Here is a 26,373-nt window from a genome sequence, read left to right as displayed (position 1 = left end):
GGCCCAAGTTAATCGTGCACGTGCTTCGGGTGATGTGACGGGAAAAGCCACTGGCCAAAGATTTTGCGTAGGCATGAAGTTATATGTTTAAAACCTTAGCACCTGGGGCTAAACGAAATATAGGTTTGTACGGGGTTTCAAAATATTATAGAGGAAAATGGTAATAACGGGGTTAAGGGAGGGTAAGGAAAATGAAGGGGAAGGAGGAAACGAAGTTAGCGGCAGTTATAAGGGAATAAGGCAATTGAAGGGGAAGGATAAAATGAATAGCTATGAGCTCCCCTTTTGCAAAAAACGCATAGTCACAGTGCCTTTGACCTGACAAAAACCAAATTATGTAGCAGAGCTAACACTAGCTCCTTCTGGGGATGAGATCCTCCCTGTGAGGTCTTAAGAACCTGCAGACCATTGCCTTACCAGTTGAAAACAAATTAGCCAAAATTCCTAGTGTTCCATTGGGCATGGAGTCTACTGCACCTATACCAAAACTGATAAAAACCAAATTTTTACAACTCTTAAGGCCAAAGACCTTAAACCACATAATTTTTCAGAAAACGCCCATTAACTGGGCCATCAAAAACTGCTTCTCCTCCCATACTTTTCAGGATGAAGGTGTTGCTCCCTTGAATCTATGAAATAATGAAAGGGTATGTCTAGAAAGCATCAAACTTCCCATGATTGCCTTTCTTTTCTTTCAATGCATCCCACTTCAAAACCAAGTTTCCAACTTGAAAATTATCTACTTTTGCCTTCTTGTCAAAGGCTTCCTTGATCATTTTCTGATGTGCTGCAGCCTTTTCAACCAGTTGTTCTTTAATCTGATGTACCTCTACTAAATCAGTGATCCTCTTTGCCATGACTTCTTCCTCATTCTGTTCTGTTTGAAGGAATTTTGCCACAAGGAGAGTTAGCTGAATTGGGAATACAGCACCAGTGCCATATACCAGCTTGAAAGGAGAATTCCCTGTGGATTTCTTAATGGTCACTTTGTCAGCCCATAGTGCATACTTGAGCTTTGAATCCCAATTCTTCTTATTGTCCTCTAACAGCTTCTTAATTATCCTTATGAGGGTTTTATTAGAGGATTCTGCCAGACCATTTCCTTGAGGATAATATGAGGTGGAATCTATGTTGCGGGGGAGCACCCCCCTCCCCCTTCGATCCCGCTCTCAATCCGCGCTCCGAGTGGGAGTGACTCGGGAGCATGCTCCCGAAATCGCTCCCGAAATGGGAATGATTTCGGGAGTGAGCTCCCTAAAAAAAAAAATTCGCTCCCTGCCTTTTCGAGAGCGATTTCGGGAGCGTTTTGCCTTTTTTGCAATTTTTTTTGTAATAATGTTTGAAATGAATTTTTTTTTAAAGAAGCAAATAATTTTTGAGTGGGGTAACTTAATGAAAGTCTAGGCCCTAGTATTGATATGTTATCCATGGTAATGTTAAATTCTTAAAGTAAAAGTAACATTCTCCTTAATATTCATTTTCATCCTTTTACTTAAATTTTTAACATTACCATGAAATGACTCAGGATGTTTGAGAGTGGTTCTAGCCTCATTGGATTTCATATGGAGAAAGTAGAATTTTAGATTTCATTCAAAATCCAACAGACTTATCAGTTTTTCAGGATTTCAAGATTGGGGGATTGCAATGTTTCCATTGAATTTTGTCATGTATTAGGGTATGGAACTCGTATTTAATCAAGAGCACCAATCCCTCTATGTACCTTGATGTTAGTGACATTGGTTGTTGAACTCCTCTATCATGACCCTCCTAAAAATGTACGCATCACTCAAACAAAATCTTGACTTGACATGCTATGCTTGTTCTATCTTATGTTAATGCTTAGAGGGTGATATTAATGACAAAGATCCCTATACAGATACAAAGGTAATGACAAAGATACCTCTAGATATTAATGCTTAGAGGGTGATATTAATGACAAAGATCCTGATTTTCCAACAAGACTAAAAAATTAGACATTTCTCGTGGTGGCAAGAGGCCCAAGCATAAGAAATAGATAATAGATTTACTTCTCTTTTCTAGTTTCTAGTAGCTTTTATAACTATTGTCTCTTTCATATTTATTATGATATTTTTTTAAACAATATATGACAATTTAAGTTTGAAGTTGGCAATTATAACTCATTAGTAATGAATTATGAATATGATGCTTCATGAAAGTTGAAAGTTGTTTCATTTTATTTCATTTTATAACATTTCATTTCATGTTAGATATTATTTGTTGTAATGGTTACACTTAGCTTACAAGTACAACTTTGGTGATCAAGATGATAAATGTTATATATTGAATTTTGAAGGCTTGAAACTTTAATATTGATGAATCATGAGACTCGATATGTTGTATGTTACTATGTTACTAACTTGTGGACGTGGTTGATGAAGATTATAACTTCTAGATGATTGTGGTTGTATGGTTCAATCTATGTTTTTTTTATGTTTTTTATATATAATTCATTATTCTACATGTTTTTGTTGACATATATGTATCAAATATATATATATATATATATATATATATATATATATTATAAAAAACGCTCTGGGATTCGCTCCCAAACTAGGAGCTTCTGAAAATGTCGCTCCCGCTCACGTTTTCACTCCCGCTCCCCACTTTTGCTCCCGCTCTCAAGTAACATTGGGTGGAATGAACCAGTTTAATACCCATTGAATCACACATTTCCACCAATTTTTTTGCCCTGAAGGCTGTTGCATTATCTGTGACTAGTTTGTGTGGACAACCAAACCTGCTGAAGATATTTTCTGTTAAAAACTTCATGACCACACTGTGATCAGCCTTCCTGGTAGGGACTGCTTCAATCCACTTGGTAAAATAATCAGTGGCTACTAATATCCATCTGTGCTGGCCACTGCAATATGGCTTGATTTCTCCAATAAAATCCAAGCCCCACTGCTGAAAAGGTTCTTTTGCAAGTATTGTTTTTAGGGGTAGGGACTTCAATTGCTGCTTTCCTTCAAATCTTTGACACCTGTCACAAGATTTAACAAAAGAAAATATATCAGAAAATAAGGAGGGCCAATAGTACCCAGCTCTGAGGATCTTATGGGCTGTAATCTTCCAATAATGGTGTCCTCCACACATGCTAGAATGAAACTGCTGCATAACTTCTATTGACTGTTCTTTGTCCAAACACCTCAAAAGCACTCCAGATGGATCCCTCCAATAGAGCAGATTTTCAATAGTGCAATATTTAGCTTCCCTAAGCTTTACAGTTCTGGCTTGACTTTGAGTAAGTTCTGAAGGAATTTCTAGCTTCAGCAAAAAATTAATTATTACAAAATACCAATCACAAGAAGCTAGATTTTCGGCCACTAATTTCTTTCTGTCCAGTTTAGTTGCTTCCCTTTCTTCTGTTTGACCATTTTCTGCATTTGTGCACAGGAAATCAATATCCAATGATCTGAAATTTTCTTCAGCTAACAACTTGGCAAGACCCTGACCTCTGACCAACTTGGTGGGCTTCAATTCTATATTAAATTCTATCATCTTTGCAATCCATTTTACCCTTCTTCCATTAGCGTCAGGTTGTGTCAAGACATCTTTTATTGCAGCAGAGGGTACATATGCAATTATCTTGGAATGCAAGATATAAAATCTGAAAGCTTTCAAGGATTTGATAAGAGCATATGCTTATTTTTCAATAATATCATACCTCAGTTCAGCGTCCCTCAAGTTCTTGCTGAAAAATGCTACTGGATGTTCTGAACCTTCTTCATCTGTTTGCAATAAAACTGTTGCAATGGTGTCTTCAGAGGCAAATGAAAATATATGGAACTCCTTGCTGTAATCTGGACTTATTAATGTGGGAGCCTCCATAATAGCTTTTTCAATGGACTCAAATGATTTTCTTGATGCATCAGTCCATCTTACCTCTGACCCTTTTCTCAACATGGAGATAATATGCTTCACCAATTCTGCAAAATTTGGAATAAACCTCCTTACAAAATTAATTTTACCCAAAAAGGATTGGATATCTTTCTTCGATCTAGGGACATACAAAGTCTGTATTGCTTTTACTCTTTGTGGGTCAATTTAGACACCTGCAGCAGAAACAACATGTCCTAACAGCTTTCCTTCATCTAAAGCAAATTGTGACTTTTTAGGATTGACTGAAATCCCAAACCTTCTGCACTTCAAAAACACTTTTTTCAGTTGCTGCAAATGGTTTTGATGGCTGCTGGAGTAAACAGTTATGTCATCAAGGTAGATAAGAACAAATTTATCCTTCTCTCCCACAAATGTTATATCCATAGCTCTCTGAAAGGTTGTTCTAGCATTCATCAATCCAAAAGGCATCTTAGCATACATAAAAGTGCCCCAAGGAGTGGTAAATGCAGTCTTCTCTTGGTCATTTGGATGCACAACAATCTGATTAAAGCCTGAAAAACCATCCAAGAAAGACATTACTTTATCTCCTGAGACCTTTTGTAGCAAATGCTCCATCTTGGGCAGAGGATAGTTGTCTTTCTTGGAGCATTTGTTCAAGTTTCTGAAATCAACACAGAGTCTGATTTCTCCACTTTTCTTCCTCACCACTACTAGGTTGGCTACCCATTTTGAATATCTGAGAGGGACTATGATCTTGGCAGCCAATAACTTTTTAATTTCTTTCTCAATTAGAGGAAGAAGCATAGGATTTATCGGTCTCAGCTTATGTTTGAAAGGAATAGTGTCTTTCTCCAGAGGGATTTTATGTTGGATTATGTTCTTATCATACATTTTTAGATCACTATACTCCCAGGCAAACACATCAACAAATTGCCTCATTAATTTGCAGTATTCAGCACTTTGATCAGCTGACAAATGAGTAGACAAATTTACATATCTAGGCTGACTTGGACTTCCTATATCATGCTTACAAATTGCAGATTGGTCTTCTTTTTGGGCAGCTTTGTAAGGCACATCATTCTGGTCAAACAGTCTTTCTAGAGGAATTAAACCCTTAGGAATATGAGTACTAGGAAGCTGGACAATGCTATTTTTTCCAATTTTATTTCTAAGCTGGGACTGGGGGCTTTCTTGCAAGGCTTCATTATCTTGATCAATTTGCATTTCAGAAAACTCATCAATGACATGAAGGAACCTATTTATCTCATCGCCATCATCAAAAACTTTCCAATGTTGGACATTATCAGGCAAGGATGGTCTATACTTCATTTGGACTTCATAAATCAGTCTGGGAGGCATGGGAGGGATAAATAGACTAGCAGAAACAGCAAGGGAATCAGCAAGCTGATTTTGGGCTCTAGGAATATATGAAATACAGAAATTTTCAAAGGAATCTTTGAGTCTCCATACCTCATCTTTGTATGCTTTGCTTGAAATGTTTTAATTACTTGCTGAATGATCAAATCAGCATCTCCAAACACCTTTATGTTACTGATTCCTCTGTCTTTTGCTGCATTAAGGCCCAATAGCAGAACTTCATATTCTGCTATGTTGTTTGTGACCTGAAAAACCAGCTTAAAAGACAGCTGTGTGATTTTTTGTTCTGGAGATACTAGCACCATCCCTGTTCCTGCAGTCTCCCTGGAACATGCTCCATCAAAGAACATCTCCCAAACCTGACTTCCTTGCTCTTTTTCGGCCTGAACTGTTGGTTTCCTAATCTGTAATGAAGCCTTCTGGATTCTTCTATTTGGAGAATACATGCTCCAAAATCAGTGTCCACAGCATATATGGGGTGATTAGTATGATTCTTCTCATCACTGATGATGTATGCCAATTGTGCTTCTCTGTACAATCTCCGGCTTTCTCCTCCAAAAACTAGGACAGTGGCATAAGATAGATCATTTTGTAATGTTCCACCTAGTCTCTTAATCCATCCTCTAGATAGCAGCATGCCAAACTTGGGAGGGACATCTGCTACCACAATATCCATCATCATACTCTTCATGGGCAGCTAAGTTAAGGTAATGGCCAGGTCTTTAATAGGCATTTCACTTTCCTTGAATCAAAAGAGAATAAATCATGATATGGTCTAGCGATGTCAAGGCCTAACTCTTCCATGACAGCTTTAGGCATTAGATTGTGGCTGGCCCCTGTGTCTAGCAGGAAATTGTGGAGGATTTTGTCATGAATGGTCAAGGAGACATAAAAAGATGGAGAATTATTATTAGCAAGTTCAATCATGGGGCTAAGCACAATGGTAGGCTTATCATCTTGAAAATTTACAGAGTCAGTGGAGGTTTGTGTGGTTTCCAGCTCAAGAGCTTCAAGGATAGGATTTCTAAATACTTCACTCTTCACCAACTCTACCAGAGGCATATATATTTTCAATTTCTGAACTTCTAACTCAAAGCTGAAAGAGGAAGATAACTTATCAGAACCCTTTACCTCTTGAACTGGAGCTTTGAGGATGGCTGGGTCAGCTATTGTTCTTCTCTGTCTGATATTCTGTGACTCTATTTGGATAGCAACTCTTTGGGTAGGATTCTCCTAGACATTTTTTGCATTTGACCTCAGATTGTATCTTTGCTGGTCCTCAGTTTGTAGAACAGCTTTTTTGTCCCATTCTTGACTGTCTTGTTCCTGCAGCAATGACTCTTCATAAGCAGCCAATGTCAAAAATACAACACTGCCCTTATCTTCCATGCAGTGAATTTCATCCTCTTCTTCAAATTGTTCCTCCTCCATGACTACATTTTGGAAAGGAGCTTTAACTTTCTGTTCTTCTTTTGATTCTTCACCCCTTTGAATTATTGTAACTGCTCATTTGCTCTTTTGAATGGATTTGGATTTCTTGAAGAAAATGTGTTTTGTTGCCTTGTTTTTCCTGAATTTTGCTCAACCTTCAACTTAGAAATTTCAGCAGCCAATGACTCTATCATCTTAGTCATTTTATCTAATTTAGGTTCTGAAGATGAAGAAGAGGAAGTAGAAGCTTGACCTCTCTGCCTCTTTCTGTCAGCTTGACCCTTTAGCTTTTCTGCAGCCATGATATTAGACTCTACTTCTAGGGTTGCGTCCTGCATGTCTGCCAGCGTAGCACATCTTCTTTCTCTCAATAACAGGCATGAATCAGAGTCAAAAGCATTGGCATAAGTAAGTTTGGTAGAGGTGGGGGTAGGCTTTATCTCAGCTGGTATCTTATTATACATACAATTGAATCTTTTATTGAAATCAGGCAATGATTTTCCATTTTCCCTCTTCAGGTTACCAAACTCAGTACGATAATACAAAAATTCTTTTTATCTCCCCAGTGCTTCAAAAATGCATCATCTAAAGCTTCAATATCTGTTATAGATCTCTAGGGCAATTCTTTGAACAACTTCCTGGCCTCTCCATCAAGGCTCTGGACAAAAACTCTCATCCACACATCATTTTCACTTATATCTAAATTATCAGCATAACTGTAAAAAGCTTCTAGGTGTTCTTCTACTGTTACTCCCTCTGTACCAGTGAATTTAGGCATATATTTCTGATATTCTCCCACAGGCAAGGGATTTAAAGGAATAGGCAAGACCAAGGGTCCATATCTAGCAGCAACAATTCTTTCTATCTTCGTAGGTGCTTGCTGACCTGACATGATTGGGATATGTGGAAGAACACTGGCAGATTGAGCAGTATGAAGTAATGTGATGGATGGCAGAGACAAAGGGATGTTTTGGACCATATGGGAAGCTTTCTTTGGACTGAGATTCAAAGGGGAACTAACTGCACAAGGGGCTGAATTAATCTATGAAGGAATTTCCTTATTAACAGTGTTGGGCTGTAAATCTTCAAACTGTAAATCTTCAACTATAAATTTATCTTTCAGAGATGAATGAGATTTCTTAGGCTTACCTGATCCTGATGCCCCTTTCTGTGATGCTTTCTTCGATTTGACAGTCCTCTCAGGGTCAGGCACTGATTCAGCTGGTGATTTCTGAGGATTTCTTCGAGTATGTCTCACAAACTGAGCCAGAACTTCAATGTGGAGTCGCCAAAGGTTGGTCTTCCTCCAGTGGAGTCGCCAGATAGATGATTACAACCAGAAATGTGCCCAGACCTTGTCTATCATCAAAATCTGGAACTGTGTTGTTCTCCCAGGGAAGCTGAGCTTCAATTCTCCTCTCCCTGACAATGACGTCAATTAATGTTATCACCCCAAGAAACTCTCTTAGGTTGTATATCAGAGATGCTCGGGAACATTACAAACTCAACAAAAATGTTGGAAAATGGTGGATGAATGGAAGGAATGATGCATATTCAAGCCAGATAACCACTTCTACTATGCTTAACCCTAAACATGAGTGAACACCCCCAGAATACAAGGCTTTAGACCACCAATTACTCACAGTTTGAGGATTAAGTGGAGATGGAGAATACTGATCACACTAGCAGATGCACAGGACCCTGTGATGGCTATCTGCAACCAGTAAAGAGGTCTGCAAATCTATTTCCTAATGCACAAACAGGGTGACAACTCTTTGGCATTAAAACAACATAAACCTGCATACATATTCAATAATACCAACTAGATTCTAACACAGAGGTGGGATGACAGCCCCTCTAATGCTAAACATCAAGAGCACATTAAAAATGCATAACAGGCACAACCTGGAATAAAGAAGAAGTGGAAAGTGAGAAATTAACAGCAAAAGAAGCTTGCATTAGCTGAAAATGAAGACCCGATGCTACAGGTATCACAACAGTTACAGTCTCCATAAGTTGAACTTTACATCAAAATAACATTCATCAATCCTCATTACATCTTGTTTGTGGGTATATATAGAGTTTGTTTACAAAATTGCTCTGCTATGTTATGCGTGGAGGGGTCATAACTGACCACCAACCACATTTACAATTAGATATGGGTCTTTGCTGCAAATTGTGTGTTTTAATGAACAAAATTGGCCTTTCTGGTACTTTTATGTCCTTCTTAAGTAGGCGGAGTACCGTATGGGACAAAAACTCCATAACTGGTAAATGAATTCAACTGCTCGAGGCAGTACTCTCCTTCCCTGGCCGTGCTATCTCTTGAATGAGGTAGTTGAAGATTTAACTATGAAGAGCGCTGGTGGGTGATTGCCTTCTTCCCTCGGATGCACGGGACAGACTAAAAACACAATAACTGCATGCAGAATGAATGGAGGGCAGGGAATGAATATTGGTCGTTGGATGCAACTGACGGATGGTTGAGTTCTGATGGCGAGAGGCGATGGGAAGACGGAGGCACAAGTGATTGTAAGCCATTGGATCTAACAGATTGGACAACGGAGATCGGATTATGCGGGCTATCGAGAGCAGACAGGATCAAATGAACGAGGGTCGTTGGATCCCAGGCAACAAATCCAATGGCTGACAGATGGCTAATAAGCGCGGGAGATAACGTGCAGGGATCGTATGATGGCGATAATCAGTTTCCCTGCACCACTTATGGAGCTGTGGTGGTATTCATACGCGGGCATGCGATGCAATTAGAATACGACACATGGCTGAAGGGTCTGGTGGGAAACCGCTTTCCCCACGGGCTATTGGACGTGCAGCTTTCGGCGGCAGGAGCAGCATATACCATTGGATCGCAAGGCGGAGGATCGGACGGCCGAGGTTAATCGCGCACGTGCTTCGGGTGATGTGACGGGGAAAGCCACAGGCCAGGGATTTTGCGTAGGCACGAAGTTATATGTTTAAAACCTTAGCGCCTGGGGCTAAACGAAAAATAGGTTTGTACGGGGTTTCAAAAGATTATAGAGGAAAATGGTAATAACGGGGTCAAGGGAGGGTAAGGAAAATGAAGGGGAAGGAGGAAACAGAGGTAGCGGAAGTTATAGGGGAATAAGACAATTGAAGGGGAAGGATAAAATGAACAGTTGTGAGCTCCCATTTTGCAGAAAACACACGGTCACAATGTCTTTGACCCAGCAAAAACCAAATTATGTAGCAAAGCTAACAGTCCCTAAAGCTTATAGCAACTGAGTTACCATTTCAAAAATGGGGACTCGAATTTTTTGGTGAAATTCATCCCACTTCATCTAGACAGCACAAGTGGATATTAATTGCAACATACTATTTTACCAAGTGGATTGAAGCAGTCCTCACCAGACAAGCTATAGATAGGGTGATCATTCAATTTCTGGAAGGTAACATTTTGTCTCGTTTTGGTTGTCCACAAAAAATTATTATAGATAATATTGTTGCCTTCCGATCTAAAAAGATGATATATTTTTTTCACAGATACAATATTGTTCTAGGACACTCAACAGCCTATTACCCTCAAGGTAATGATTTGGCAGAGTCTTTGAATAAAAGTATGGAAAATATTATTAAAAAAATGTTGCAGGAGAATAAGAAGAGCTGGCATAAAAATCTAGTACATGTGTTGTGGGAAGATTGTGTAAGTACCAATAAGTCGATAGGAGTGTCTCGACTTCAGCTGGTGTATGGGACATGTTAGCGCTTGAAATTTCACCTCAGGCTGAGAAAGGTAAACCTCAAGGCAACATCAAACCACTTCGCCTCGTAGCTAGCCCTACGGGGCGGGAGAGGGCTCTCTCCGGTCTATCTCGGTGAGATCTTCAATGGATGAGATGACCAATAGGGTAACATTGATTTTAGGCTAGTAAACTGATCAAAAAGGTTGATTTGGGGTTTTTAGGGTTTTCGGTGGCAAATTGAGGGGATGGCAATTTTGGGTGCAGGGATTGGACACAGTTTCTGCAGGGGGTTCTTTGGGGCGAGGTAGGAGACAGTATTGATGCCTTTGATTGAGGTGGAAGGTCAGGAATGACAGGTGAGGAGCTAAGGAGAGCAAACAATAACTTTGAATTCTCCTTAAGCAGTAGAAAACATTGAAATTAAACAAACTTAAAAGCAGAGCATGACAGTCATGAATTCTTACTTTAACACTTAGTTTGCTTAATGTGCAGAAGGAAAAGAAAGGAAATGATTCACATAACACACTTACAAGTACATAGAGAAACACACCATCAATACATGTAACCACAAGAATCCCAAAAAGGACTGCAAAACCCTGGTCTTCCTTAGCCAAAAATTGTAGAGATACAGTGAATAATACAATGATAGCTTCTCCCTCAAGAGTCCAACCATGAAAATGAGCAAGAAAGTACATAATATAGATCATCTAACCTCTTTCCCTGCCTCCATGGGTCGAGCTCACTATCCTAGGAGTTGTTTCAACCACTTCTAAACTAAGCACTACAAACTAGGCAGTCAAAACAACTTGCCTCTATAAGCTAGGAAACCAATTCATTCATTTAATTTTCACCTTTTCCATGAATGAATCTTCTAGAAGAGGTACATAAGTGTAAAATTGTCATAAAAGTACATTAATTACATCAAAGAGGATAATAATCCACCCCAAAAAGTCAAACAGGGTCAAACTGCGTTTTTCTGAGCTGTACACTGAAATTTGGAGAAATTTGCCTGACGGGTCGCGCGCCTTTGGGACCACGTTTGGGGCACTTCCAGGTGTCCAAATTGAGCACAAGTAGGCTTGTTGGAAAGGTCTGTGAGTCTACTTTCCAACCCAACTGGAATTTCTGAATTTGGTGGTCATTTGCCCCTCCAAAATTGCAATCTCCCAAGACTTCTTTCTGTGTCTCAAAAATGTGGCAGAAAGTCATTTTTTGCTTTTTTTTTACTTTCTGGAGGCCCAAAACTTCATAAAATCTCTTGTCCATGGATGAGCATATGTAACTTGTCATGAAAAATCTGGAAATGCTGAGTTTTTGCAAAATGGAGTTGCCAGGATGAAGGGTCGCGCGGGGGGTGAGACCCGTTAATGGAGAAAACCTGTAAATTGCCTAAAAAAACCAAAATTTACCCAAAATGCTAAAAAGTTCTTGGGATTTGTGCTGTGGCTAGGCTATTTAGTGCCTTGGTCCTTCAGTGAAGCCTCAGCCAAGATATGGAGGGGATCGGGCCTCTTTCTCCTTTTTTGTGCTTTGGCCAACTTCCTTGGATCTGGCGATTGCAATTTTGACATTTCTCTAAAACCATGACACCTGTGAAAAAAATGAAGGAGATTTTTCTTCTTTGGCATGTTATGGACAAAAGCCTCTCTCAGTTTTCCAAAATTCATCTTTGATTGCTCTGAAACGGCTTTTGAGTGGAACTTATCCCGATGTGTGGAACAAGGGATTTTGCCGAAATGAAGCGAAATGAAGGGGACAAGGGGCTTCTAAATTCTTGGGGAAATTTTTGGGAGTGGGGAGGGATGTTAGGAAGCAGGGGAAAGTGGAATCTCAGAGATTGAGCGAGGGGAAGGGGTCCAAAAGGGCAAAACACAGGCCAAACCTAGGAAATTGCCAGGTTGTAGCTAGAAACTAGGGTTTGTGCAAAAATGAGGAATTTGGCGGATCTAAGGGATGGGAAGTGTTTGATAAGGTACTTTAAGGATAGGGGAAGGTGTATGAACATCAGGATACAAGTTTTTCCGATGATTTGACCATTCAAGAGAAATTAGCTTTCAAAACCCTAGGAGAGGGAAATGACCTTGCCTAGGCACAACTGAAGCATGAATAAGCTGTGAAATGACCCAATGGAATTTGACATGATGATAACACCCCTCTGAATGAGGATAGACTCAGCTGAATAGTGACATAGGTTGGCATTTGGGAAACTTTGAAAAGAGTGAAAGCAAACCCTAGACCTAATGCCTAGTGACCAAATTTTGCTTGAAGACTCACTGAAATGACAAAATTTGACCTTGACACTTCAAAATCACTTTGTAAGAGCATATTTGATCACTGGAGGAAGGCTGGAAAGACTGACACTAACAGGACAGATGCACTCTTTCCTTCCTCATTGGGAGTTCTAGTCATGAAACTACTGCAGGAGGCTGAATTAGAGCCAAATGACATGCAGCGAGGGATTGGCCAAATGATTCAAATTCAGCAGTCTAGAGAAGAGATGTTTAAAAATACATAGTTGATACAAGATAGAATAAAAAGAATTTATGACAAAAGAAAAAAGGCAACTAATTTTAAAATTGGAGATCTGGTATTAAGGTGGGATGCCCGGAACGGAGAAAAGGGAAAGCATAGGAAGTTCGAAAATCTGTAGAAGGTACCATTTAATATCGCTGCATTCAGGGGAAAAAATTCTTATCTGCTTGAGGATTTTTCTGATGCACCAGTTGGAGCAGGGCCTATGAATGGTAGGTTGTTGAAGCACTTTCTCACCTGATTTCATAGCTAAAATATTATTTCATTGTAAATATCACTTTACTTTTTGAATATCACAAGTGTGGGTGGTTCAGGTTGGGATTTAAAGTTGGAGGTGAAGGTCGTGAGGTCCTAGCTTTTTGTTGCCATAAATAAGTTAGTTTGTCAAATAAATTTCTATCAGTTAGTAGTCATTTTCAGTCAGTTCAGTCCGTTAAATTTTTCAGTTTGTTAGTCATTTTTTCAGTTTTGTAGATTGATTCCGTTGCCCAATGGATAGGCTTCTGGTTTATGATGTCATTCTTGGCACCTCATATGGATGCTCCCATCCCCAATGGAATTGATGTTAGAGTCCACTAGTTTTCAGTTGTTGAATTTCTTTGAATGCATAATTTTATTGTCATGAAATAAGTCGAACTCATAAACTATTTACTATCATGAGTTCAATTGAGTTCAGCTGTCTGGGAAGTCATCATGAACCTAGTCATCAAAGTTTTGATTAATAATGGGAAGGGGTTTTGGATTTTTTGAGGGTTGTCGTCACAAATTTTTGGGTCAAGGTCCGTTTCAAGCTGAGGGTTTGTTAGAGGGTTCACTTAAACATATGTTTACAGTTAAGGGGATTCTATTTAAAGCAGCATGGTTATAAAATATCACAATTATTTTCCTCTTCCAATATCCCTTATTTCCCTCAAAATTTTCCCTATTTCTTATTTCTTATTCCCCATTTGTTTCCTTAACCCTACCTATCCTATTCCCCCTATCCCTTTATTCTTTCAAACTATTTCCCATTTCTAATATATCCACGCCATCCATTATTCTACCCTAATCCTAATTCCCTTTGATAAATCATCATTGTGTATGATGAGTGAACATCACCCACATACCCCATACACAAACCCATCGCATCATACCCAAATCCATTACTCAGATACTATCACGCTCCCATACTCTAACATGGTTTCTTATCAAGTGGAGTGCCAGTTAAACATCATGTTTATTCACGTCATGAGAGATTAAGTATTAGTTTCAAATCACTCAAGGAGACTGCCATATCCTTTTATTTCTAATCGCAGTAAGATGTTTTGGTTACATATTGAAAGGAAGATTGCAAAGAGATTCAAAATTTGTGCTATGCAGGTGCTACGCTGGTGTTATGCCATTGGTACGCAGTTGTTGCGCAGTGATTCCTTCAGGCTACCAATGTCAACACAGATTAATTTCAGTTTTTGGGAGGTAGGGCTCTGTTGCTCATCCCATAAATTTTATGTTCAATACTCCAATTGAGGACAATAATACCCTTATTACATTCTCTTTGAAAAATTTGTTGTGCACACCCTGTCTACCACGCATACAGTCAAAACTAAAGGCTTAAAGTTGTGTCTTTTAAATAAGAATCATGGTCAATATGGAATGTTGAGTGGCTAGGGTAAATTATAGGTTAAAATAGAAAGCTTTCGCACTCATCTTAAATGTTATAAGTATGCTCTTTCATCACTATGTAGTGTTACTATCTAGTGGAGTTTTTCACTATCATGATTGTGAAGTTTCTCATTCTTTATCCTGTACACATAGTTTTCCAAAAAGTTCAAGCCAAATTTTCCAGGTGTTTTAGGGTTAAATGGATCCTACTACTAGCAAAAAGGGAGGGGATGTTGTACACAATGAGCACAAGACTCTAAACCTAGTGAACTCTTCCCTAGCTATCAGAGTTGCCTTCGAGAATGTTGGATGCATTCCATTTTTCCAAAAGGTTCAAAAAGTGGGTCATAACATGAGGTTGACTAGTCCTTTCACCTTGAACTTCCATGATAACAGAGTCAAGTTGGGGAATGTAGAAATTTTTATCACAGAGAAGCTTATTGCAAATGCCACAAGCCTCTCTACAACGGACGAGAAGTGGTTCAAGGGTGATGAGCTCGATATTTTAGCTTTTAAGCGGTTTGTTAAACCTAAGTTTAGCAATAAATTTGCTACAAATTTCCCCACTATGTATCTTCAGGATCATTACAGTGAGTTGTTGAAGGTTATCTAAAGGTATTTTACATGTGTCGGTAGATTTAGCAGGGTTTACCAATATCACTTGCGGCTTCTATGGAATTTCACAGATAAAAAACCCATGAATCTATCTTTCTTATTACTCAAGAGTCTGGAAAGGATGGCAACAAAAGTTTAGCTTTAGAAGGATAACCACATGTCTAGCCTTTTTCATTTCTCTTATTAAATTTCTAGTTAAGTTTGCAGTTGACAAGAAGATTTATTGGTTTGATTTTCTATCTAGCATTGATTTACTACCCCAATCAGAGTCTTCATCAGTGAAAACTTGTGAGGAGGAACAAGAATCACATGAAACACATGAGGAAAAAGTCACCCAGACAGTGAAATAAACAAAGATAGTCGAGGAAACAGATGAAAATCCCAGCAAGAAACCCAAAGGCAAACTTGGTATGTAGTTGGGTAAGAAGCATATTACAAAGGGTAAGGAGAAAACCAAAGAACCAAAGGTTCAGGTAGCATCATCTCAGAGCACCAAGATTCAAGTAAAAGTAGAAGAGATAGTCAAATATGAAGAGTTCATGATAAGGCCTAGGACTAAGTCAAGAGTCAAGAAGAGTGTGGAGGAATCAGTTCCTCAGGCAGTTGTTGAAATTTCAGAGGACAAACAAGAAGAAAAAAAGAGTACAAAAAAGAGAAAGAATTGGAGCAAGATGAATAAATGTGGTTTGAGCAATAAGAATATCCAATACAATTTGAGCAAGGTACAATGTAGTTTGAAGAAGAAGATACCAAGATGGGGAGAATGAAGGAGGCTCTTTCTAAGTATCAGTTGAAGATAGCATTTTTTAAAATGAAAAATAGGGATTTGAAAGAAATAACACAAGAAGTAGCTAAATAAAGGGAAAGGGTGAATACACCTCCTAGACCTGTTATAAAAGATAAAGGTAAATAGGTTGCATTTAACGAATAGTCCAAAGAGCCCAAGATAGATTCCAGTGGGCCTACAACCAGAGCAACAAAGTTGAAACAAGGTTGGGTGCAGCAAATAGAGAAAATGGCCCTGTTGTCGCTTCCTGAGACAATCTCATATTGCTTACAAGACGAGTACCTGAAACATCTATATTTTGTGTGCCTCGTATGATTCTTAGGAGACCGAAGATATCACATACATTTTTGTACACCTATATACATGTATACATAATAAACAACATGGATTGGTTCATTCATCAAAAGACATAAGCCATGTATCTCTTGGTACTTCTTTACACATATACAATGCATAAGAATATATATATATATATATATATATATATATATATATAAACTTGTGGAGGCCGAGAAATTCGAGGACCTACAGTTTAATATGCTTTAACAGAGTAATGAAAGGAGATAAGGAGATAGAATCATATAGATCTTGAAAATATCAAGAATTCTACACTTATCTGAGTTAAAGATAGACCTGATGGATGAATGAGGATGAGGTGCGATGAACAATTTAAAGATATAACTTCAAAGATTCATACAGACATAGGCATTAACAGATTAATACAAATAACGATGTGAGAACTTATGAAAATTTTCTGGCATCTACAATTACATGAAATCAAAGAGGAAACATGAACATAATGGAATTTAACAAAGAGGTAATATATTGTAGTACTCGAACGAGGAATCACCACCGTTTTATTAATATTTTGAAAGATGCATCTCTTAAAGTCATACAATCTCAAAAATAACATAGAGTTTTGCTTTCAGATTCTGAACCACTTTTCCTTTTCTCTGATAATATATATATCTAAAACGACCTCTAAATCTAGGCCATTAAGAAGATATTATTTCTTGATCTCTTACATAATTACAAAAGTTATGAATCAAAATTTGAGCATGCATGAAGGGATCGCTCCCGTAACAAACTTAAAGTAAACATAACTGAAAAGTAAAAAACAAAATCCATCATTGGCAAAATAAACAAGATAATCATTGTTGACGAGAGGACGTGGACGCTTGGTGAGAAGTTGTAGAACCCTGTGGATGAACCATTTGAAGCATAGGAGGATTAGAAAATTGCTCAAATCACTGCCACATAGCTGGAGGAGGAGGTGGAATAGAACTGAAATGTCGATAGAGGATTCACAGATTGACCACCCTAACATATTCCAATTTGCGTTGAGAAATACTTTTAACCATCTCGAGAAGATTAAATTCCTTTTCCAAGAAATTGGTAATGGTTTATCCCTTAAGGATGGTCGTTCTTTAAGGAGCTACACCTGTACTACACTTAACCTTCGTTAGTTTTTTAGTATCCACCTCCTGTGAGAGTATTTCTCCATCTTCTCCCCAACAGTTAGGTAACCCAACCTCAAGAGGCTGATTAAACGTGACATCAAAGCTTGACAATTCTTTATGCAACATAGTCAGACTTTGCTCCACCTTAGACCTGGCTTCCTATTTGGAGATAGCTTTATAAATCTCAGCCATTGCTTCCACTCTATCCGGTATATCGAGGGTCCTGAGCTCCTTGGTCATTCTTTCGTTAAAAAACTGAATGTACCCCTGGCATATTGAGAGTTGTTAATATTGGTTTGCTTGTTTCTTTGAAGAGTTGGGGAATATTCCTTGTAGATCTTCCTTTTGTCATGTATCAGAACCAATTTCTCCCAACATTGATCAACTCCCTGGATGATCTTGTCCCACACCCCTTGCCTGGCTTCTGTGAGTGCCATATTTCCTTTCATCTTGGCCTTCAACTCCTTGCTCTCCTGAGTTGCACTATGTAACTCTTGGGTGAGCTTGTCGATGTTAGATTTTTCCGATTAGAGTTGTCTTTCTTTTTGGGTCACCTGGGCCTTAGTTGCATCTAACTCCCTCTGAACTCTCCCCAACTCATCTTCAAAAAGATTTAGTTCTGTTAACGCCTTAGTAAGGTGATCAATGGGGTTTTGGGGATCGTCTTGGACCAGCACAGTACAGACATGAGAGTCGACCTGGATTTGTAAATAATTCGGCCTTCGTTGTAGGGCTTCAACTCTTTTTCTGCTTGCATTCAGTTCCTTGGTTAACACCTCCTTTTCCTTCTCACTTTGTATTAGCTCAGGGGTTTGAACATGCTCACCTCTGGTCATATTTAGCTGCCTTCTCAAGATCAGGTTCTCCGTCTTCGATTCCTTTATTACTACTACCACTGCTGCTTCATCTGCTAGATCCACTTGTTGATTTTCAGTAGCATCGGATGTGATCTAGCCATGAAATTTGGTGGAGGGGTTGGGGCACATGAGATCTCCAATACCCAGAAAGGGTTTGGGCAGATTCTAAACAAATCAGGAGATATTAAAATAATTAATATTTTTAATGGAGTCCCTAAGTGTAAACTTAGGGAAAATAAAATATTAATGTGTATTAATATGAATCTATGTTAGAATGGTCCAAAAGACATGGATCAAGCCAGATCTAATCTTAGCCATTGATTAGGGACTTAATCTCAGTCATTGATATGTCAACAGGAAAAGTATAAGATGAGGCTTAAGGGTCACTTGGAGAACACACCAGAGTGATCAGTCATTTTATTCTCTAGAGCGAGGTTTGCTAAGAGAGATAGAATTGGTGATTGGGAGATGAAGCTGAGGGGCATTTGAGTACAGAGAGATAGAGAGGCAGAGATAGTGTTGGGAGAGCAGCGTAGTAGCCAAGGAGAGTGACGTAGATCCAGCTAGGGATCACGCAGGGCCACGCAAAGGTAGTCGGGAGCTGGCAAAGCCTCTGAGAGGCCAGCGTTGCCGATGCAGAGGGTCAGAGGGCTTACGCAGGGCCTCCCAGGGCTGACACAGACCCATCCGAGGTGACACAGAGCCAACGTGATCCAGAGAGGAGATGACGGAGTCCAGAGAGAGGCTGACGCTAGGGTTTCTGGGGCAGATTTGTGCTGAGTCGCTGCTGGAAGGATTATCCAGGGTTTCAGCCAGAAGATTTTTCAGAAACTGAGATGTATTACTACCAAGGAAATTCTCTGTTTGGTAGGCTGGTTTTGGCACCCAGATTGTACTTTGATATTGCTTAATAAGAAAACCCTCAGATAGCTGCACCAGTTTTGCCACATTGGGTTTTTTCGGGGACATTAGTCCAAAAATAATGGTGTCATATGGCGTGTTTGTTTATATTTCTTTTAATTGCTGATTTGTAATATGTTGAACATGCACTAGTGTTTATTTTTAGTATTTACATTGTAAATAACTTGTTAAGTAAAATAACAAGTAGGTAGGAATAAATCAGATAAAGTGCATGGAGGGTTTCTAACTAAGAAAACTTAGAAAATTCAACATGGTAATAGAGCATGATTGTAGATCACAGGGGGACTCAAGGACATCAGCCGAGCGAAGCAATAGTAGCAGAAAATAGTTGTACCGAGGTGACAGAGGTTGTTTCTAGCAGAGCAGCAACAAGGAAGGGTGACGTAGTGCCTGCATCATCAAGGGTGAGCTGAGAAGAGTTAGCACAGAAGCTAAGGAGGCAAAGGGAACCTCACACAGAGCCACACAATAGCTGGGAAGGCTAACGCAATTGGCTAAGGAGGTTGGATTACTGGTGACGGGATTGTGCAGAGCCTAGGATCTCTCACCTTCAGGTTGGTGGGGTTTAGAAGACTGCAGGAATATTGCAGAGTAGAGCTGGTGAGGAACTATAGTCAGAACAGTACCTGACAGAGCAAGGCCAGATGAGTTGCTACCGAGGGTTTCTAGCCAAGGAACCCAGATCAGTGGTGCGGTTGCATAAGACGATCAGAGTAAGCGGCATCTTTACAGTGACAGAAAGATTTCTAGGAGGAAAATAAGGACTCAGAGGGAGTCCAGAAGAGAAATTCCAGATGGGAACTAGAGACTCAGAGGAGTCGAACACAGAACTTCCAGGAGGGAAGTAGAGGAGCATCATGGCATTACACAAAGTAAGAGACTAGGATAGACTAGACGAAGCAACGAACTTTGTAGTCTGGAAGGCCAAAATCTTATCCGTACTTGACAAGAATCGTGTCAAGAACTTTGCCTTGAAGGTAATAGCTATCCCAGTCGACCCCAATGATAATGAAAAGTACGCGAAGGCGATGGCGAGGGCCAAGATCATTATCCTTGACAGGGTCAAGGATCATGTAGTACCACATATAGCTGAGAAGGAAACGACATTTAAGATGTGGGAGGCTCTCATGAAGCTATACCAGCATACTTCTATGCAGAGAAGAATGTTGCCTGCGAATCAGTTGAGGTCGTATCAGATGAAGAAAGGAGAACCAATTGACACCTTCCTCAGAGGACTGAATGAGATTCGACATCAGTTGACTGCTATAGAGGCGACACCAGATCAATATCTGATGGTGAGGACAACCCTGAATGTTGTCTCAAAATATTGGGAGGTATTTGTCCAGAGTATATTTGGTAGAGGGACTCTCCCACCTTGGGACGAGATGTGGGCAGCTCTTCGCTAGGAAGAGATCAGAAGTCAATTGAAAATGGGTAGCAGCAGCAAAGGGATCAAAGTCAAGCAGGAGGAGGAAGATGTGTCCCTAACATATGAGGGAAAGTAGGAGAAGCGGAAGAGGAAAGATCTCCCCAAGATCAAGTGCTTCCATTGTGGGGAGCTGGGTCATTATGCGACCCAGTGTCCGAGGAAGAAAATTAAGGGAGAGTCTTTCGAGACTAAGGCAGCGCCAGCACGGGCAGAGAAGGAAGTGTTGATAGACGATGACTGTGCCATGAGTGCACATGCACCACTTGAGTGGAAGTGGGGAGACATCGAGCTATAGTCAGGCGGACTACGGGCGATGAGGGGCAGGATCTTTGAGGTACCCAGCCTCTTGGATTAGAACTTGCTACGGGAGCCCTGAAGAGTAGTAGGACTGGCTGAGTCGGGTGGAGATGGATGTCGATGGAGCGGTAGTGAGAGCTATAGTGCAGAAGTCCCAGGATAGTGCGAGGCTAGCAGGTTGTAGCAGTGCGAGAGGCACAGGAGTGTTGCACCAGTGCAAGATGGCACAGAGAGAAGTGCAATGGTGTGAGATGCAGGTAGTTGTTGCAACAATGCAGAAGTCAAAGAGGGAGAACTTATCAGCGGCAGAGGGAGCCTCAGCATCAATGGGTGTCTCTAGCCCAACAGGGAGGTCAGATTGGGAGATCAATTACTTACTTCTCAGTAACTGAGTTGCAGTGCAACAGTGGGCAGAACGATGCAGCATGATGAGAGGAGGTGCAATGCGGATGCAGTATTGGGAGAAAGGAACAGCAGTAGCACGGATGTAGAGGGAGTTGTCGTACATATGCAACAGTGGTAGTGGCAGAACCATGGGCAGTAGTATAGGATGCAGTAGTGCAGAGGGTGTTGGGTAGGAAGGCCTAGCATCAGCACAAATACCGATGTCGGATGATCAGAGTAATACTCAGTAAGGAGTATTTCTAGAGCACAGTCCTCACTAAGAGGGACTGTTGATTTGGGGTAGCATCGGATGTGCTCTAGCCACGAAATTTGGTGGAAAGGTTGGGGAACATGAGATCTCCAATACCCAAAAAGGGTTTGGGAAAATTCTAAACAGATCAGGAGATATTAAAATAATTAATATTTTAAATGGAGTCCCTAGGTCTAAACTTAGGGAAAATAAAATATTAATGTGTATTAATATGAATTTGTGTTAGAATGGTCCAAAAGACATGGATCAAGCCAGATCTAATCTTAGCTGTTGGTTAGGGACTTAATCTCCATTGTTGATATGTCAACATGAAACGTATAAGAGGAGGCTTGAGGGTCACCTAGAGAACACACTAGAGTGATCAGTCATTCTATTCTCTAGAGCGGGGTTTGCTAAGAGAGATAGAATTAGTGATCGGGAGATGCAGCTAAGGGGCATTTGAGTATAGAGAGACAGAGAGGCAGATATAGTGCTAGGAGAGCAGCGCAGTAACCAAGGAGAGTGATGCAGAGCCAGCCAAGGATCATGCGGGGCCACGCAGAGGTAGTTGGGAGCTACGCAGAGCCTCAAAGAGGCCAGCGTTGCTGATGCAGAGGGCCAAAGAGCTTACGCGGGGCCTCCCAAGGCTGACGCGGAGCCAGCGTGAGGCAGAGAGGGGCTGACACAGTTCAGAGAGAGGCTGACACTGGGGTTTCTGGGGCAGATTTGTGTTGAGTAGCTACCAGAAGGATTATCCGGGGCTTCAGCCAGAAGATTTATCAAAAAATGAAAGGTATTACTGCCAAGGAAATTCTCTGTTGGGTAGGCCAGTTTCGGCACCCAGATTGTACTCTGATATTGCTTAATAAGAAAACCCTCAGATAGTTGCACTGGTTTTCCCACATTGGGTTTTTCCAGGGACATTAGTCCAAAAATAATGGTGTCATATGGCGTGTTTGTTTCTGTTTCATTTAGTTGCTGATCTGTGATATGTTGAGCATGCACTAGTGTTTATTTTCAGTATTTACATTGTAAATAACTTGTTAAGTAAAATAACAAGTAGGTAGGAATAAATCAGATAAAGTGCATGGAGGGTTTCTAACTAAGTAAACTTAGAAACTTCAACAGCCCATTTTCAAAATTGGCTCTTTATATTACTCCTTCTATTGGAAGAGAGCACGAGACTTGACCTTCTGAACTTTTACATTCTCAACGAGCTTATCTATGTAACCTTGGGCCTGATCAATAGTCATTTGATTCCTATTGATATCATTGTACAACATTTCCCCCACTTACTTGTGTAGGTTGACCTTGTCCACCAAAGGGATACTGGTCAAGTTGAGAGACACATCGAGGTCCAGAAACTTGGAACCCAAAGGTAAGGTTTGGACAGATGGGTGCTTCAAGCTGATTTCATCTCTTCTTTCTTTAGATCTTTTGCAGCTAATAGCCGAGTGTGTCGTGGGGTGACATGTGAAGTCATGCCTTGATGTATCTTCTCCTTTTCCCTTTTGTTTCTCACCTATATGTTCTTGTCCTGTGCCCAGCCTGTTACTGTTGTATAAAGATTGTCCTCAAACTCTGGGATGGCTACCTCAGTTGAGGATGTTGTTGAAACTTCAGGAGTTATCTCCAAATTAACTTGAAATCCTAGTTTCTCAGTCACTTTTTCCTGGATCTAGATACTGAGTTCTTCCACTTCCTGCTCTTGTTCATGTTCATGTTCCTATCCTTTCCCTTGACTTTTGGCTCTTTTATGAGCTGGTCCTTCTTCCATGTCAATTGTCCCTGAGGTGTCAACAATCCTCTTTTGTGTCTTATCTGTGTTGATTGGGGATTTGGTCTCCATGTCTGTATTAAGAGGTTGGGAATCAAAGTTAGCTTTCCATTCAACCTCGGGCTTAAGATCATGCACATAGGTTGAGGCTTTAATCTTTTCCCTTCTTCGAGCAAGGAGACCTTGGGATCATAATGCCAAATTTGACCTTTCTCAAATTCCATGGCTTCGAGCATAGTTTCAATTGTTTTAAAGGCTCGCCTAGTGCTTATAACAAAAGGACCTATCGGTTGTCCCATTTTAAAGATGTAACCTTTATTGGCCAATACAAAGTGGAGGAGATCAACATGGAGGATTTGCCTGAGGAACTCGAGGGAAAACACTCTCATTGGTAGGAACACTGCCAAATGATAAGGGGGAAGCTCACACCCATACACCTGGATCTCTGTGTAATACTCATAGAGGTACCATTCCCTAATGTAAACTTTCTCATGAAGTTGGAGGAGCTCTTTTTGCTCAGGGAAAATTATGGCGGGGGTTGGATTTCATGAATGATTTGGTAGGCGATAGCCATGAACGATGAAAGGAATTGAGAATAGCCTCTCAAGCCTATCCTTTTCCTTACAGAAATGTTCCAATCGAAGACTAAATTTCTTTCCTTATCAGGGGTAAACACATCTAAGTGAAGACATTGGAATTCTTCAATGTGAGTATAGAGAATCAAATAAAATAACATTGAATAGTAACGAAAGGAGGCAACGACTCTAAGGTAGCTGAATTGAAAATGGATGGAGTCCGAAAGTTAATGTTCAACTAACATACAGGTTGTTTCATTTTGTGTAGACATCTAAGATCCACCCTGCTTAATTGCAGAGTGGAGTGCCTTCCTAAAAGACCAAGGATAGTGGCTAAGATTGGTTGAATGGAGGGTTTAAAAAGAGTTAATGGGAGCTAAATATCTGAGGGCAAGGTTTTGGCTTCTAGGGTGAGAGTTTTCTCTAGGAAGGAATGTATTTATCTTGCAGGGAGTGCCGTGAAATGCCCCTCTAGGGTTGAATCTGTGAAGGTGCACATCAAGGAAGATGTGGGGAAATTGAGAGCTCTCTGGATTAGAAGAGGGGATATTTCTAGGATTACATTCCTTGAGGGAGAAAAAAAATGGTTCTTCTCGACTTAGTAGGAGTCCAGCAACCACATTACAAACTTAGGTAGATGATGTAATGGGGGAGCAATCTGGTAGTATAACCCAGAAGCTACAACTCGGAACGGGTCTTCATTCTTCATATGGCTTGAGAATATTTCATAATGAAGGTCAATGAGAGAGAACGGACAAGCAGGGTCCACGATATGAGCCTCAGTGTTGATTAGAGGACTAGCACCAGGGTTCTTGACCTCATGAGTGTTTGGGGTTGCAGGGGCCGCGTGTTTCATCTCTTCGAATAAAAAAAAACGAGAAAACAAGGAGACTGGGTGGTGTCGAGTTACCTGGAGCTTGCAGGGGAATGAAAGCAGCTTGGGAGGACACTCGTGGTCTCTGGGAAAACGGACAGAAGAATCCTGCGTTCTTTTCTAGGTGAGATATTCTTTGACTGTGATGCAAAATCGATGTCGGGTGATAATTTTAGGGTTTTATTTGTTTTATGCAGAGTTGAAGATTTATGCCTAGGTGGCGGGAAATGAAGGCACGTGAAGAGGACATGTGGAGGTGAAGGGTTGGTCGAGAAGAGCAGGGGATGAGCTTAGATTACCAGAACCCAACTTTACCTTTTACCTTTTAAGCAAACATCACCATCTTGTTGGTACCTGAATCTTTGAGCCGTGAATGAGAGGAGTGCTCCTATCGAGTGGTCCCTACCTGTTTCGACGAGGGGTATTGCGGCACAAAGAAATCGTATATCAGAGCCAGAATTGATCAGGGTCATCCATCAAGTGCCGACTTATTCAACGTCGGGGCCTATGGAAGTGTTAAACTATTTGTGGTTATGTTGTCGAAACTGCGCTTGGATGTGACCATAAGTGGATTGCGAAGAGGGGAGAAGCCCAACCTTTGACTTCGTAATCCTCAAACTGCAATTCCTCCCACATTGTCTGTTTATACCTTGTCCCTTTACCTTGGGTTTATATAATTGCCTTATCCACCCATGAACGCACAATTTTTACTCTTTGTAGGTTAGGGACTGATCCAAGTGGATGTTGGTGGCCACCCACCTATCCCACTTGGACCCCCACAATTGTCTATTTCAGTTTTTCAGTTTCCTGAATTGTAGCCCAATTTACCATTTTTAGTAGTTTTTTGGGTCCTGAACTTCTGGAGCTGTTTTGAGGCCCTAAATGATGATTTTTGGGAAATCTGGGAGCAACATGGGTCCATGGATCAATGTTTCTCTTCCCAAAGTTGTAGTGCTTAGACAGATCTTTCTAGCGAGCTATTGCATGCGTCAAACGGAGATCGGGTGCCAAAGTTACGACCTCGGGAAATTGATGTACCAATTTACCCAAATGGGGCCCACAATTTGGCGTTTCATCTTCTAGGGTTAGGTTTTGGGATGTTAAGGGTTTTCCATTGTTTCTCAACAACAAATAGGCCTTCGAGCCTCATTGTAACACAGTTCAGAGGCATGTAGCCGCCACATCTCTTCTCAGAGATAAGCTACCATCACCCTAGCTGGTTTATTTCCATTGATGTTTGTAAGCTTATTTTAGTATTTTACATTAATGAAATGAAGTATTATTTCCGCTGCATCTTTATGTTTATGGCTACCTCTGTAATGTATTGTGTTCCTGTTTAAATCCAAATCAGTGGTATCATAGCGGTCTTCTTTTTTTCTCTGTTTTTCTTTGCATGTCCCCAATGAGGTTGGGATATAAGGAGTTAGGGCTTGAATTGGTCAAACCTTTGCAAGACCAGCCTCACAAATCCCAATGGCCTCCCATGGCGGATGAAAAGAAAGATGAGGGGGCAAGAGATCCTATCAAAATCTTGCTCGAAGAAGCCCTCGAGCGACAAAGGAATGCGATGACGGACAACT

Source organism: Pinus tabuliformis, chromosome 5_1, assembly GCF_031772625.1.
Source record: "Pinus tabuliformis cultivar Carrire ecotype Pingquan chromosome 5_1, CPIR1, whole genome shotgun sequence".
NCBI classification, from domain to species: Eukaryota; Viridiplantae; Streptophyta; class Pinopsida; order Pinales; family Pinaceae; genus Pinus; species Pinus tabuliformis.
The sequence above is the reverse complement of the archived record's forward strand: the minus strand, read 5'-3'. Positions refer to the sequence as shown.